Below are 12145 nucleotides of genomic sequence, written 5' to 3' on the forward strand. Positions count from 1 at the left end.
GGTTAAAGTCACCTTCTTGTGCTTACCTGTGGGCTTTTGTCACCTCCCCCCTTTGAACTTCGTTTCATATCTAGATACATATCTGTGTTAGCTGTGATTGAGATAATGTGCTAAAAACAGTATAGCTGCAGTGGCTCGAGGCGGCAGGGGAGCGGGGGGACGATTGCCCTGAGTATGTGCCGAGTGCAGAGATTGGCAACTTTTGGCACACGGCCTGTCAGAGGAATCCGCTGGCAGGCCGGGCCAGTTTGTTTACCTGCAGCATCCGCAGGTTCAGCCAATCACAGCTCCCACTGGCCATGGTTCACCGTTCCAGGCCAATGGGGGCTCTGGGAAGTGGCGTGGGCCAAGGGATTTCCCTGATGAACTGTGTGCCAAAGATTGCCGATCCCTGACCTAGTGTCTTGGCTTGCCCCACTATAGCCACACTGTTTTTAGCTTGCTATGTCCCCTCAAGCTGGAATTTACAGTTTCCACCTCTAGTGTCAACATACCCTTTAAAACCCTGGAATGTGTAGGAATGTAAAAGCACAAATGTACATTCATTTGTTGTTGTGTGTTTATTTATTTATCTGCACTGGGTGAAAGCTATTTCAGAGATTATTTTACTTTTTGTTTTTTTAATATTTGTATTGACTTTTCTAATATAGTGCTTCTGACAAGCAAGCACTTACAAAGTATTTGATGATAATTGTTCAAATAAACAAAAAGAAAGAAAGAAAAGCCTGTGAAAGTATTCACCACTCTTCCCAAACCTTTAGAAAATATGATTACGGTAGCTATAGGAATCTTAGCTCTTTCACAGCAGAGCTCCCCAAGGAGAAACAGTCACAATTTCAGGCCATCATCAATGAGGGTCAACTCATAGCTAAAACAGCCCTCCAAGCATTTCTAGACATCGCAGCCATGGCAGCCAGAACCACAGCCACGGCCGTAGTGATGCACCGGGCATCCTGCCTGCAGGCCTCAGGCATCCCTAGAGAACTGCAAACAAAGGTAGAAGATCTACCCTTTGACCGAGAAAAGCTTTTCTTGAAGAAAATGACAAGGTGCTCCACTCAACGAAGGACTTTCAGGCAACCCTGTGCACCGTGGGGATTTATACCCCACCTGCAAAGAGAAGAAGGTACCAGCCTTACCAGAGACCCAGAGACCACTCAAACAATCGACAGCAACAATGGCCTTATGACAGTCAACGGCATGGCAATGCTCACAGCGTCAGAGAACACCTCAATCTCCAGCGCCGACTTCCCAATTGGCTCCTTCTAAACCACAATTTTAAAGATTTGGTCGAGGGTTTGAACGACCTCCTTCACCAGGCAGTGCCTATGCCCAATCCATTCCCATGTTTTGGTCATTGCCTTCACCCATTCTATCACACCTGGGCCTCAGTAACATCGGACCAATGGGTTTTAGAAATAATCTGTTCAGGATATACTGTCCCCTTCACCTCCCAACCACCTACCCATTCCTCCTCCCTGTCCCTCTTCAGGGACCCTTCTCATGAGCACTTGTTACAAAAAGAAATCAACCGTCTTCTATAACTAGGTGCCGTGGAACGAGTGCCTTCTCAATACAGTGGGGAGGGATTTTACTCCCATTATTTCTTGACCCAGAAGAAGAATGGGGGCTGGAGACCTCAGGAAGCTCAACAAGTTCATACACCCCCAAAAGTTCAAAGTGGTCACACTGGGCATGACTCTTCCAGCGCTGCAACAGGGGGCCTGGTTTTCAGCCCTTGACCTCCAAGATGCTTATTTATATATCACCATTCATCCCACTCACAGAAAATACCTGCGATTTCACAGTAGGACACGAACACTCTCTCAGTACAGAGTACTACCGTTCAGCCTATCTACTGCTCCAAGAGTTTTCTCCAAAACCCTAGCAGTAGTTGTGGCACATTTACGGAAACAGGGAATAATGATCTTCCCTTACCTGGACGATTGGCTTATCAAAGGACAAACTCAGCCAAAAACAATGGATCACCTGGATCGATCGGTCTTCAGCTGTCGTTAAGACTGTGCTGATCACAACACATCCGCCATTTTTCTTGCACTCTTGCCTTTCTTCTCCATGTTCGTCGGAAACGTTTAACAATGTCATCTTTCCATCTTCTTGGAGGCTGACCGGGTGGTCTTTTCTGTTCTCGTGGGTACCACTCAGCAATGATTGCGGTCCACCTATTGTCCGTGAGCCGTGCTGTGTGGCCCGCCCATTGCATCTTGTTATGTCTGCTTTCCACAACAATATCTTTCACACCGTTGCGTTCTCTGATATTTCATTTAGGATGCAATCCAGAAGGGAAATTCCCAATAGCTCGTTCCATTGCCCTTTCAGCTACCGACAGCTGCTGTTCTTCTCTCTTTGTCAGTGCCCACATTTCACTGCCATACAGCATGGCTGACAGCACTATTGAATTGAAGATATTTGTACATGTGGTCTCGTCAATTTTTCCTTTGAGGGCATCCTTGATGGAATTAAACGCATACCATCCTGCCCGAATCCTTCGCGAGAGTTTTCTGTTCAGGTCTTGGCACATATTAACTTCTTGGCCCAAATATATGTACTGTTCCACTTATTTGATTTCTTCTCCTGTTACCGTTATTCGGGCTTTTCATAAGACGTCTGATCGCATGTATTTCGTTTGGCAGTGGTTCATTTTCAGGCTGACCTGACTGCTTTTCTTGTCGAGTCTTCGTAGCATGCTCTGCAGTTGTTTGGTGTTTTTGGCAATTAGTATAGTGTCGTCTGTGAATCTGAGATGGGATAATCGTTCTCCATTTATGTTGACACCATTCCTCCAATTGATCTTGTTCATAACCATTTCGAGGCAGGAGGTGAATAGTTTCAGTGAAATCGTATCTCCTTGCTTTACACCTTTCTCGATTGGGATGCAGAGGGGAGTTTTGAGGAGAGTAATGTCTGTTGTACATCCAGTATTCGCTTCCTTCAACAAACTGATGTACTGTGTGTTAATGCCCTGCTCTGCGAGTGCCTTTAATATTACATTAAACTCGATAAAAGAAAAGGAGTACTTGTGGCACCTTAGAGACTAACAAATTTATTAGAGCATAAGCTTTCGTGAGCTACAGCTCACTTCATCGGATGCATTTGGTGGAAAAAACAGAGGAGAGATTTATATATACACACACACACACACACACACACACACACACACACACACACACACAGAACATGAAACAATGGGTTTATCATACACACTGTAAGGAGAGTGATCACTTAAGATAAGCCATCACCAGCAGTGGGGGGGGGGAAAGGAGGAAAACCTTTCATGGTGACAAGCAAGGTAGGCTAATTCCAGCAGTTAACAAGAATATCAGAGGAACAGTGGGGGGTGGGGTGGGAGGGAGAAATACCATGGGGAAATAGTTTTACTTTGTGTAATGACTCATCCATTCCCAGTCTCTATTCAAGCCTAAGTTAATTGTATCCAGTTTGCAAATTAATTCCAATTCAGCAGTCTCTCGTTGGAGTCTGTTTTTGAAGCTTTTTTGTTGAAGTATAGCCACTCTTAGGTCTGTGATCGAATGACCAGAGAGATTGAAGTGTTCTCCAACTGGTTTTTGAATGTTATAATTCTTGACGTCTGATTTGTGTCCATTCATGAAGGCTTTTTCATAGTCAACGAAAGCAGTGCACAGCAGGAGTTTGTATTTCCTCTGTCTTTTTATGGCTGGCTAAGGGTAAATATTTGGTCGATCATGCTGAAATCTCTTCAAAACCCTGCTTGCTTTCTCAGCTGTTGTTCATCCAGACTCTGCAAGAGTCGGTTCATTATCACCTTTGTAAAGAGCTTGTAGATGTGAGAGAGCAGACATATGCGGCGGTAGGTCTTAAGATTTTCTTGATCGCCCTTCTTGTGCAGCAAGATGGTATTTGACTCCTTCCAGCTTGATAGTATTTTTTCTTCTTCAAGATTATCAACTAAATCGTAAAACGAGGGCCTTCCAAAATTTTTCTCCTCCTGCAGAAATAATTACTGACATTATTCCATCTTTGCCTGGAGCTTTTCCCTTCTTCATTTGGTGTAGTGCGCTTCGGACTTCGCTGCCGATTATTGGGGGGGACATGTTCTTCTGACTCTTGGAGCGTTGGGAGAGGGATGTTGATTCTTGATTTGAATAGTTCTGTATAGAAGTCCTTGAAGATCTCCTCCATCCCTGCTCTGTCGATTACTGTCTCTCCATCATTGTTCTTCAATGCTGTTATGCTCAATCTGTACCGCATCAATTCCCGCTTGCATGTCCTGAGGCTCTTGCGTGATTCAGCTGTTTTGAGCAGCTTTTCTTTCCTGAAGTTCTCAAAATCTTCCTTCAGTTTTTGCCATATAAGTTTGCACAGAATGGAGTACTCGAGGTTGTTATCCGAGCTCCTTTTCGTGTTTCTCCGCTTCTCCAACAAGCTTTTTGTTTCATTCGAGATTCTTCTCTTCGCCTTCTTCAGCTTTTCAATTTCAGCTGTTTTATGCAACGTCTCAGCATGTCAGCAAAGATACTATAGTCCTCATCACACTTTTCCGTCTGGCTCCAGTCAAACCCAGAAATCGCTTTCTTCAGCTTTGCTTCATCAAATTTCTTCAGCCGCTGTTTCCTGTTTGCCATCTGTAACACTTTCTTTTCCACCGCTTCATCAAAAATCAACTTCACTCTAAGCAGGCAATGGTCACTGCCGGTGTTGAAAGGCTGCACCACAGAGACGTCTTGAATGATGCGCCTTTTATTGACTAAAATATAGTTGATTTCCTTCTTGCTCTTCGCGTTTGGCACGATCCACATCCACCTTCTTGCGGTCTTCTTTTTGTATCAGGTGTTTGCCACGTACAGTTCTTTCATTTCTTCCATCACTAACAACCTTTCTCCTCTTTCATTCCTTTCGCTGCTGCCGTATCTCCCTATGGACTTTTCGCCAGCTTTTCCTTGCCCAACCTTGGTGTTGAAATCTCCCATCGTGACAGTGTAAGTGGACTTTTGCGCGAGGGCTCTTTCGAGCTCTCAGAAGAATTCTTCCACTTCTTCGTCCTCACTTTCACTTGTGGGAGTGTAGGCCTGGATGATCTTGAGGGTAGCTTTTGACTCCAGCTGAAGATGGAGCACACCAATACGTGATGATATTAGCTGGCATGATATGACTTTCGAAGACCAATCCTTATTGATGATAAAGCCGACTCCTCCAACATTTCTAGCACCATCTCCCTTTCCAAGCATCACAGCACTTCCATCCTTCCAGTTGACTTCCAACTCCTTCTTTCGCCGGGTTTCGCAGACAGTGAGGATATCGCATCTTATCCTTTTCTTCTCCTCCATCGGATGGTTTAATGTTTCCTCCCTCGCCAGCAACCTACAATTGTAAGTACACACAGCGAGGGTTGTCCTTTTCCATGTTGACCTAGCACCTGATATTTTTAACAACCTCTTGTCACTCAATTTCTGCTCCGCCACCATAGAACGGTTCCATGATGTGCAGGGAACTAAGACCCATTAACTCTTGTTGTTTTAGCCATTAACTTCAAGCCATCCCACTGGCTAGGCAGGCAGGCATGTGTACCTCCTCAAACTTAGCTAGCCTTCAACCTCTAAGGAGAAGGAAAAGCGTTCTTTCCTCTGAGAGAGCAATCCCCATCCCTGGATTGGATAGTCCAACACCTTTGTAGCATGGTTAGACCTACCAGGGCATTCGCCCCACTACCATAGCTGTCAGATGGCCAGGGTCACCACTGCACCATGATGTGGCTCTGAGGTAGGATTTTGCAGCAGAAAATGGTCACAGTCCAAACCACTTTTGCACTATTCAGGGATCTAGAACTACTGGACTTTATTGGGACACATCTCGATGCCACAGAAGCCAAGGCATCCCTATCACTGATCAGATTCACAACCCTAACAAACCTTATCTTGAAGGTATAAGTCAGCCCCCAAATACCGACTCGTACTATCCTACAACTTCTAGGATATATGGCAGCCACGACGTTCGTTGTGCGACACACAAGACTACATATGCGCTGCCTACAGGGCTGGCTGAGCACAGTATACATACCCAGCAAGCACCGCCTGCACAAGCGACTCACAGTACCACCTCATGTCCTGGACTCGCTACACTGGTGGACAAAACCAGAAAATGTTTGCATGGGCATCCTGTTTCAACATGAACCCCCATCAATAGTAATCACCACAGATGCCTCACGGATAGCCTGGGGTGCCCATATGCATCAGCACACTGTTCAAGGCAGATGGTCTCATGTGGAGACTCTGTTACACATCAATCTATTAGAGCTACGTGCGATCCGTAATGCTCACAGACACTTCCTATCTCATATAAATAACGAATCAATTCGCATCATGACCAACAACATTGCATGCATATTTTACATCAATCGCCAAGGAGGCACCCATTCACACTCATATGCACCGAAGCCATGAAACTATGGAATTGGTGCATACATCACAACATCGATGTTTCAGCCTCCTACCTGCCCAGCTGTCAGAATGCGACGGCGGACCCGCTCAGCAGGTATTTTTCTCTAGACCACGAATGGGAGATGAACGGAGGAGTTTTGCTATCCATTTTCCACTGGTGGGACACTCTCCTCATCAACTTGTTCGCATCCCCAAAGAACCGCAAATGCGCAAAGTTTTACTTGAGAGAGGGACTGGGATTGGGAGACACATTTCTTATCAAATGATGCACAACTCATGTACGCATTCCCACCCATTCCACGGATATCACACATGATACACAAGATACGAACAGACAGGGCCAAGTTTATCCTCATAGTCCTGACTTGGCCCAGACCAGCATGGTACCCTTACCTGATGCACATGGCGAGATGCACACCGCGAGCTCTCCCTTGTCATCTGGATCTGCTGTCTCAGCATAACGGTCGTACTCTTCACCTGAATCCGTAAATACTCCACCTACAAGCTTGGTTTCTGTATGATTCCATCATGATGAACTGGCCTGCTCGGAACAAGTTAAACACATCTTACTAAACAGTAGGAAGGTGGCCATGTACAATACTTACTTTCAAAAATGTAAGAGATTCTCCTCCTGGTGTCAAGAAAAACACTTGATGGCCTCCACAGCACCACTACTATTAGTGCTGGAATACCTGCTGGAGCTGAAATGCTCAGGTTTAGCAATGAGCTCGATCAAAAGCCATCTTGCAACCATTACTGCATTCCATCATGAGATCGACAGGATCTCTATCTTCGCACATCCAACTACTAAATGCTTCCTTACGGGTCTCAAGAACATTTTACCCAGAAGTTCACAAACCTACCCTGGCCTGGGACCTCAATCTGGTGTTGAAATGCCTCACCCAGACCAACCTTAAAATCGTTAGCTACCTGTTTCCTGCTGAATTTATGCATAAAAGTGGCCTTTCTGGTCGCAATTACTTCTGCCAGGTGGGTGAGTGAGATGGGGCGCTCATTGCTGATCCTCCATATACAATATTCTTCAAAAACAAGGTCACACTATGTCTGCACCCAAAATTCCTACCGAAAGTAACATCAGCCTTTCATATGAATCAACCAATCCATCTTTTTACATTCTATCTTAAGCCTCACAGTACTTCAACAGAAGCCGACTTGCATTCATTGGACATTAGGCGTATGCTAGCATTTTACCTTAAAAAGACCAAACTTTTCCGGAAATCTCCTAGACTTTTCATTTCTACTTCAAGCATTGGAAAGGCTGCGCAATATCCACTCAAAGATTGTCTAAATGGATCTTCACCTGCATACAACAGTGTTACGGTACATTAGAGCGGATTCTATACGATCTGTTTCAACCTTAATAGCGTTTCTACATAATGTTCCAATACTAGATATTTGTAAGGCGGCCACCTGGGCCTCCGTCCACACATTTACTGAGCACTATGCAATCACTCATGACTCCAGGGCTGATACCATAGTGAGTCTAACCGTACTCACCTCCATGACTCAAATGAACTCGAAGTCCCTCCTGCCTTCTGAGGGACACTGCTCTACAATCACCTGAAGTGGAGCACCCACAGGGACAGTACTCGAAGAAGAGAAGGTTACTCACCTTGTTCAGTAACTGAGGTTCTTCGAGCTGGGTGTCCTTGTGGGTACACCCCTACTTGCCCTCCTTCCCTCTACTTCAGAGTTCACAGTGGGGACTCTGCGGTAGAGAAGGAACTGGAGGATTCAGATCGTGCATGCGCTAGAAGCGGCACCAACGGCAGTATGAGACGCATACTGCCCATGCATGCCCTGCGCAGACACTGCTACCATAAATCTCCAACGGCACTGGGATGCACTGACACCTGAAGTGAAGCAACCATAGGGGACACACATTTTGAAGAACCTCAGTTACTGCACAAGGTGAGTAACCTTCTCTTATTTCATTCAATATCCTTGAGTCCCAATATAGCATTCTTAAGTTACATTTTTCTTCTGCAATCATTTTCCAATATCTCCATTTCAGGAACGTGGCGAACATGTGGAGTTTTTTTATTTGATCTTACTTGAAAAGCAAGTTTTCCCAAGTCTAATTCTTTCCCAATTTCAGTGCAAGAGAAATAGATACTCGTTTTTTCTGATAGCCAGAGTAAATCTGAGTATGATTATTACAGCTCAAGTTGGAGATAAGACATTTTCGTTACTTCCAGAATTGGCACTTCACATTTTGTTCTTTCATCTCTTCCTTTAAATGCATCTGTTGAAAGAGCAACAACATTCATGTCCAAGGACTGAAATAAGTGTTCCAGCTAATAAAGAATAGTTGAGCACTTTGCTTCTAACACTTTAAAAGTGAAAAGATGACAGAGATCACAAAGCAAGAGACTGCAAATCACTTGAATCATATTTTGAGTGGAGTATTATGGTAACCTATAAATAACTAATTGCATAAAATTGCTTTAGTAGTTTCTAGATGGCAGCTTTAATTAACAGCACCAGAGACATTTAGAAGTTTAGAAATGGATGGCATGTAATTTGCCCTTTTACCAACCATAAAATGGTAATTAACCAATTTGATTCACTTCTTCCTATTAAAAGTTTTATGAGAATAGCAAGTTCCTTCTAAATTTAGTCTCTCTTCAAAAAAACATACTTTGTTTTATCAGTCCTCTCCAGTACTTCAAGATGTTTTAATGTACAAATTCTTCAGAAGTTTAATTAGAAATTTTTATTCAAAGTAAAATGCTTATTTGCAAAGTTCTAAAATGTGCAAAAAGCATAAAGTAAATGCTCTGGAAGGGTGTACCATATTGTTCTCACCACCATTACTCGTTCTAGTTCTAGTCGACCAGAAATAATGTATTTACCAAAATAACAATATATGTAGAGTAGCTGGCTAGAGCGTGACAGAAACAAGAAAATGGCTTCATAGTGGAATTAATTTGCTGCATTGAATTTTCACTATTACATGGGAAAATGTGGATTAAATAAATGTTAGCTCGATTTCCAGAGGCTGCAAAGCCTCATTCTTAGAACTGTATGCATGAAAATGCATATGCATAATATTCACATGCAATTTCCATAGTTGAAATCACATCTCTGGTAATTGTGCTTGCATGTGACCAATTATCTGTCTAATCAGTGCATTCATGTGCAGAACAGAGTAACTGGACAAGGTAGATAGATATCTTCTGTTAGAAACATTTAAGTTATAATTGGGCAACCTTATTCTGTGTAGGAAAACTTTTTAAAAGTATACCATCTGTAGCTTATATATTGTGTAATAGTAGCAGTAAATCCATATTTATTTTCATTTCACACAATGACTGATTAAAATGATTAAACAGATCTTTACTTTGGGTCAGATTTGGCACTCAGATGCATGTGCCTGAGTCCACCGGAAGTGAAAGTCAACAAGAGTTACTTGTGCGTGTTCACGTGCAAAATTTGGTCCTAAATATGGTTGCTTAAAACAGTTGCTCTTATTTCTTTTTTCACTAAAAGCTAACATTTCAATAAAGTTAGGCAGGTTGCTTATGAAAGTAGACTTGAAGATTGAACGCATTCAAGACATAGGGCCAAATCCTTAACCAGGTCTTACCTGCTCCGTACTCCGGCAGACTTCTATGAACTCCCCTGGGAATTTGTCTGAGTAAGGACCTCAGGACACTTCCTAGTAAACTAAAATTGGAGAAGATAGGATTTAAACTTTTATAAGATTGACTATTCTTGTTATCCAATTCAGTCTTAAAGACACAGAGCCCTGATTCCTGTTTCACTTAAACTGTGATAACTGATTTCAGAGTAGCAGCCGTGTTAGTCTGTATTCGCAAAAAGAAAAGGAGTACTTGTGGCACCTTAGAGACTAACAAGTTTATTAGAGCATAAGCTTTCGTGAGCTACAGCTCACTTCATCGGATGCATACAGTGGAAAAAACAGAGGAGAGATTTATATACACACACACAGAGAACATGAAACAATGGGTTTATCACACACACTGTAAGGAGAGTGATCACTTAAGATAAGCCATCACCAACAGCGGGGGGGGGGGAAGGAGGAAAACCTTTCATGGTGACAAGCAGGTAGGCTAATTCCAGCAGTTAACAAGAATATCAGAGGAACAGTGGGGGGTGGGGTGGGAGGGAGAAATACCATGGGGAAATAGTTTTACTTTGTGTAATGACTCATCCATTCCCAGTCTCTATTCAAGCCTAAGTTAATTGTATCCAGTTTGCAAATTAATTCCAATTCAGCAGTCTCTCGTTGGAGTCTGTTTTTGAAGCTTTTTTGTTGAAGTATAGCCACTCTTAGGTCTGTGATCGAGTGACCAGAGAGATTGAAGTGTTCTCCAACTGGTTTTTGAATGTTATAATTCTTGACGTCTGATTTGTGTCCATTCATTCTTTTACGTAGAGACTGTCCAGTTTGGCCAATGTACATGGCAGAAGGGCATTGCTGGCACATGATGGCATATATCACATTGGTAGATGTGCAGGTGAACGAGCCTCTGATAGTGTGGCTGATGTGATTAGGCCCTATGATGGTATCCCCTGAATAGATATGTGGACAGAGTTGGCAACGGGCTTTGTTGCAAGGATAGGTTCCTGGGTTAGTGGTTCTGTTGTGTGGTGTGTGGTTGCTGGTGAGTATTTGCTTCAGATTGGGGGGCTGTCTGTAAGCAAGGACTGGTCTGTCTCCCAAGATCTGAGAGAGCGATGGCTCGTCCTTCAGGATAGATCCTTGATGATGCGTTGGAGAGGTTTTAGTTGGGGGCTGAAGGTGATGGCTAGTGGCGTTCTGTTGTTTTCTTTGTTGGGCCTGTCCTGTAGTAGGTGACTTCTGGGTACTCTTCTGGCTCTGTCAATCTGTTTCTTCACTTCAGCAGGTGGGTATTGTAGTTGTAGGAATGCATGATAGAGATCTTGTAGGTGTTTGTCTCTGTCTGAGGGGTTGGAGCAAATGCGGTTATATCGTAGCGCTTGGCTGTAGACAATGGATCGAGTGGTATGATCTGGATGAAAGCTAGAGGCATGTAGGTAGGAATAGCGGTCAGTAGGTTTCCGATATAGGGTGGTGTTTATGTGACCATCGCTTATGAGCACCGTAGTGTCCAGGAAGTGGATCTCTTGTGTGGACTGGTCCAGGCTGAGGTTGATGGTGGGATGGAAATTGTTGAAATCATGGTGAAATTCCTCAAGAGCTTCTTTTCCATGGGTCCAGATGATGAAGATGTCATCAATGTAGCGCAAGTAGAGTATTCCTACAACTACAATACCCACCTGCTGAAGTGAAGAAACAGATTGACAGAGCCAGAAGAGTACCCAGAAGTCACCTACTACAGGACAGGCCCAACAAAGAAAACAACAGAACGCCACTAGCCATCACCTTCAGCCCCCAACTAAAACATCTCCAACGCATCATCAAGGATCTATCCTGAAGGACGAGCCATCGCTCTCTCAGATCTTGGGAGACAGACCAGTCCTTGCTTACAGACAGCCCCCCAATCTGAAGCAAATACTCACCAGCAACCACACACCACACAACAACCACTAACCCAGGAACCTATCCTTGCAACAAAGCCCATTGCCAACTCTGTCCACATATCTATTCAGGGGATACCATCATAGGGCCTAATCACATCAGCCACACTATCAGAGGCTCGTTCACCTGCGCATCTACCAATGTGATATATGCCATC

The 12145-nt window shown here is 43.8% G+C and overlaps 1 protein-coding gene across 10 annotated transcripts in view; it reads left to right on the forward strand.

Moving 5' to 3' along the window:
- The window catches only part of TENM1 (teneurin transmembrane protein 1), a 490191-nt gene that overhangs the window by 403046 nt on the left and 75000 nt on the right, over positions 1 to 12145 (forward strand). The gene's annotated exons all lie outside the window — the stretch shown is intronic.

The sequence above is a fragment of the Dermochelys coriacea genome, chromosome 9 (assembly GCF_009764565.3).
Source record: "Dermochelys coriacea isolate rDerCor1 chromosome 9, rDerCor1.pri.v4, whole genome shotgun sequence".
NCBI lineage: Eukaryota > Metazoa > Chordata > Testudines > Dermochelyidae > Dermochelys > Dermochelys coriacea.